Here is a 5,417-nt window from a genome sequence, read left to right as displayed (position 1 = left end):
GACCCCATGGACTATATTCCATGGAATTCTCCAGGCCAGAATACTGGAGTGGGTAGCCTTTCCCTTCTCCAGGGGATCTTCCCAACCCAGGGATCGAACCCAGGTCTCCCTTATTGCAGGCAGATTCTTAACTAGCTGTGCTATCAGGAAAGCCCCAGGGATCGATAGAGAAACCCATAAATGCTAACAAGTTAGCAAAATACAGTAATCTTTTCTGATAAGACTGTGTAGCATAATAAGGTTTTATGGAAGGGCTGAGAATTACCTACTTTAAAAAAGTTTTCCAACTAAATTTCCTAGCCAATTATTTCTTATATACCCAAGCAGTTTAAAGAAGGTTGAATAATATAATAATTACATCCAATAATGCTGTAGTGTTTTAGCAGCTATGATATACTAAGCAGCCTGATAAGTGATGGTAAATTGCCTCTCTTATTTTGCTAGTAAAGATGTGGCAAAACAAAATCCCATGCTGGATATTTGGAGGTGGTTCAGAAGTTCTATTTTGGAAATTTTTAGTTGTCACTCTGAATCACAATAGCATGCTTGTTCTCAAATATCTTTCTCCTTTACAATAATTCACACTTCTTTAGCATGTAAGAACCCTTGAACATGCTCACATATTCTAATTTATATGCTTTTCTTTAGGTACACTCAGAATAAACTACCTATGAAATGATAGGTGACCTTTTGAATTTTTCTTTTATAATAAAGGGAATCTGACTGGTGAGATTAATTGTCATTCTGGGTAATATAATATTCTGCATTTTATTTTCCTGGAGTACTCAGAGGAGAGGAAAGCAGTAAAAATTTAAATATAGCATGTCCAAGGGAATCTGCTACAATATATTGTGTTTACCATGAGTATGAAATGCAAATAATGCTTGTATATCAGAGGTGACTATTTAAACCCATTTCAATGTCTGAAAAACCTTATTTCAAGTTTTACCTAATTCTTTTCTTATATGATCCAAAAATGCATATACAAAATCAACAGAAAGATGTGAAATGATGAGACAGGTGGACATGGTTTCAAGCTCTAGTTTAACTACAACCTCCATCTATAGCAACATTTAAATTTTCCTTATGAGGAGAGAAGTTAAAACAGGAAGAAGAGAGGTGCTAGACATGATATTCAGCTTCTCTGTCTCAAATACGTAGTGATCATTGAGTAACATGACTTCCCTTTCTCAGTTCAGTGGGAAAATATATTTTCATTTATTTTTGTGCAGAAACACAAATAAAATGTCATCTAAATGGCATTGCTTTTATATGGATAAGCAGGTGATCTCACATTGGTCTCAGTTCAGATTGATTGTTCCATCTCTTTACTAAAGAAATACACTTAAAAGCAAATTTAGTTTAGAAGAGTCTAGCAATAATGCCTGCCTAACAGAAACAATTTCTTAGTGCCTTCAATGGGCCCTGATAACAAAGTGCATAGCAGCTGCAAAAGAAGTAGCCCAATGAGCATCTTCTACTGATGGTGATTGATCCAGTCTCATAATGAAGTGAAAGCTTTTTTAGAGCCAAAGCAATTTTTGCCCACATCCTTTATCAGGAGAAACCATAATGAATCGTGTTAGTAGCCAGCATTTATTGAAAATTTCATCTTAGAATGTTGGCCAGATGTCATTATAGCAGAATTAAGTGCAGCCTGAGAGCCTTGCTATAATGTACAGAATCTCTCTTCATCACTGTTCTGGAGTTGTTTTGGGTCTGCCTCCAAATATTACAGAGAAATGAAAAGGAAAAAAAAAAAAAAGCAACGCTTTAAACTACAACTGATTAAGTGTTTTATGCACAACACGTCTTGTATCTTCCCTTAAAAGAAATTTAATTACCTAAATTCTGTATGCTGTTTCAACGTACAAGTGTTAGTCTAATACATAAGATAAAAATATTTTTAAAACCTTACACTGGTCTGACATCTTAGCGAGGCTGCAGTGGTGACAGCTGCTCTCACAGCTTCCCTATGTCGCCCAAGGATGACAAGAAGAAGAAAGATGCCAGAAAGTTGGCCGAGAAAGACAAAGATCCAGTGAACCCATCTGGGGGCATGGCCAAAAACAATTGGTCCAAATGTAAAGTCTGGGACAAGCTCAATAACCTAGTCTTGTTTGACAAAGCAACATATGACAAACTCTGTGAAGAAGTTCCCAACTACAAGCTTATAACTCCAGCTGTCGTCTCTGAGAGACTGAAGATTCATGGTTCCCAGGCCAGGGCAGCCCTTCAGGAACTCCTTAGTAAAGGACTTATTAAACTGGTTTCAAAGCACAGAGCTCAAGTGATTTACACCAGAAACACCAAGGGTGGAGATGCCCCAGCTGCTGGTGAAAATGCATGAACAGGTCCCACCAACTGTACATTTTGAAAAACAAAATTTTATTAGTCAAAAAAAAAAAAAAACCTCACACTGACCTCTAATGTTCCTAAAAATATAAAAACATTTAATATAGTTTGCAACTTAAAAACTATTTTAGTAGTTTCAGATTATTCTAATGCCTTCAATTTATTCTGAAAAGGGCTTAGAATTATGTATCATTCTAAACAGTAAATGGTACATGAAAAGCATTTTCATTAAAAAAGGTTGTACTTAATGAATTATCTAGACTAATATATTGAAACCATGTGGTATATTCTACTTTTACAATATTTCGTGTCATCAGATATAATCACTTTCCTTGATTTGATGAATCTTAGAGAATTACTCAGAGAAGGCAATGGTACCCCACTCCAGTACTCTTGCCTGGAAAATCCTATGGACGGAGGAGCCTGGTAGGCTGCAGTCCACGGGGTTGCTAAGAGTCGGACACGACTGAGCGACTTCACTTTCACTTTTCACTTTCATGCACTGGAGAAGGAAATGGGAACCCACTCCAGTGTTCTTGCCTGGAGAATCCCAGGGGCGAGGGAGCCTGGTGGGGTGCCGTCTGTGGGGTTGCACAGAGTCGGACACGACTGAAACGACTTAGCAGCAGCAGCAGCAGAGAATTACTGTCAAGCTCTTTTTGGCTAAGTGATCTGTTTATATGAAACTGATTTGTAGTTTTGTAGCTAAGTAAAAAAATAAATCCATCTGCTGTCTGTCATCTCACGTTTTTTATGAAAGGCTGCAGTGTGAAGCTTAGAACATATTAAAACAAATCTTTCTTTGGATGCTTCATTTTCACATATTAAACTAGAGTTTTCAGCATTTTAGGTGGTATGTTGTCTCCATTTGTCTCAACTGTGGTTATAAAAACCATTAATTCTCATTTCTAACATCAGTATATGTAAGTGGACTACATATATTCAGATGTGAGGCAGGTCCCTAGCTTTAGACAATAGTCACAGTTCGAGAAACACTAGGAGTCAGTCCATAGAATGAGGCCTGATGAATTAGAACTCCATGTTCTACAGAACAGAAAAGAAAAAGTAGAGCCTTCATCTGGGCACACCTAATATATTAAGTATATTTCATCCTCAGGTGTGATAATCCAAGTTATTACAAATAGGATACTGCAACTAAGAAAGCTTTCAAGTATTAGCAGGAATATATTTACCCTTTTAATTTATATTTAACGGAAGGTGCTATTTGTTTTTAAAGCATCCGGTTCTACTTTTACCTAACACTGGCCATGTGAATTAAATTAAGTTCCTAAAGTGCTTGCAAAAGCTGTATTTTTGCATCTTCTAATCAATTACAATGTTTTTGGATTAGATTAAGAAGTACAAGACCAGAAAATTCCAAAAATGTAAAAGACAGTATGTGTACATTGATATATTTGTGGCAAGGATGGTGGTTACAAAGTTTGCGGTGACTGATACATCCACACCAGATTACCTCTGAACAAGGAATTACAAATTGTCCTGAATTCAACCAGTTCATTAATTTGCTTATTGATATTATTTTTATTCTGCTGGCTCAATAATTGTTTAGGATTATTATGTTGGAATAGGGGAATGTATGGTTTAGATGTGTGCTAAATTATGCAAAAAATAACAATTTTCAAGTATAGCTGATTAAAAAATTTAATGTATAACTTTCTACTAGTGTTTCTATTCAACATCAACTCTCTCAGTTCCTGAGCACTAGGAGAATTAAGATTTACAGTTGAATCTTATAGCTCAGAGCCTGTTTTGGAAATAATGCCTCTCTGCTGAGAATAAGATACTTTCTGGTACTGTGACTTGAGGGAATTGCTCTTTGGAGGTCTCTACAGAATGGTTCTGCCAGGCAGGAAAAGAACAGAATACACTAAGGTACATACTGATCCTGCCCTGAAATGTGAGTCTGTCCCCAAAATAATAAACTCCTAGATTTAGTGCGATATAAAGTACTCTTTTCACACAGCAAACAACTCTTATTTGTCTCCCCCTTGGGAATGAAACATTATGAAACAAATGAATTTTCCCCCAACACACACACACACACACACACACACATACACACACACACACACACACACACACACGAAAAAAGCATTACATGTTTCCAGACCCATAGACATATGTGGAAAAAAAGGAATGTTTTTAACAATGCCTCGTTGTAAGTTAGAAGCATTATCCTAAGGCACTATGGCACCCAGTATAATCTGAGCAAAATGTTTCTCTGCCGTAGATGTGTATTTTGATAGCAACCAGTGCAGTCTACTTGTCTAAAATCTGAAAGTTCATTACCAGTCTTTTCCCTTCTCTATTTAGAGCATCATATTTCTTGTACTTTTAATTCTGGCATTTCTTAGCACCTATAAAGGGTAGCAGGTGGTCTCTTCTGGAACCTGAATTCTTCTATTCATGTATCAAGTAAAATCAGAGAGCTGTCTTCTCTCCCCTGTATCCACTTCTAGAGGAACTTGCTTTCATGGTGAGAGGTTATTTGATGTCTCTTCTTGTTTGGTCCCTAGCAACTCCACTGAAACTTCCTTTGAGACTGTGGACCCAGAAATAAAAATCCTGTTCATGAGAAAAAATTCAAGATGGTTGGTTTTTCACGTATAAGCTATTAGCTGTTTATAAGGAACTTCATTTAGTTCAGGGACTCCATATTTAAAGCAAAGTACAAAATTGATGCCATTTAAGTTTTCCACAGTATTTTGTATCTTAAGACTAAAGACCAGAAATTAAATATTGCTGGTGTAGAGTCATTTAAAAGAATGTACTGTTAACCCTTGGTAGCTCAAATGTTAAAGAATCTGCCTGTAAAGCAAGAGACCCAGGTTTGATCCCTGGTTGGGAAGATTCCCTGAAGAAGGAAATTGCAACCCACTCCAGTATTCTTGACTGGAGAATTCCATGAACAGAGAAGCCTTGTGGGCTACAGTCCACAGGGTTGCAAAGAGTCAGACAGGACCGAGCAACTAACATTTTCACTTTCACTGTTAACCTAATTTTTATCTATTTGTATAAGGGAAAAAAATCCCCATTCTAAT

General features: G+C 36.8%; 1 non-coding gene across 1 annotated transcript; it reads left to right on the top strand.

Annotated features, from left to right (window-relative positions):
• The first annotated feature begins 1,975 nt into the window (after positions 1-1,975).
• On the top strand, positions 1,976-2,388 carry LOC102282318 (small ribosomal subunit protein eS25). Its single transcript, XR_001351777.2, has one exon. It is a non-coding gene; the product is annotated as a small ribosomal subunit protein eS25 (transcript).
• Positions 2,389-5,417: the final 3,029 nt, after the last annotated feature.

Source organism: Bos mutus, chromosome 17 (genome assembly GCF_027580195.1).
Source record: "Bos mutus isolate GX-2022 chromosome 17, NWIPB_WYAK_1.1, whole genome shotgun sequence".
NCBI classification, from domain to species: Eukaryota; Metazoa; Chordata; class Mammalia; order Artiodactyla; family Bovidae; genus Bos; species Bos mutus.
Note: the sequence above shows the minus strand (reverse complement) of the source record. Positions and strands in the feature narration are given on the sequence as shown.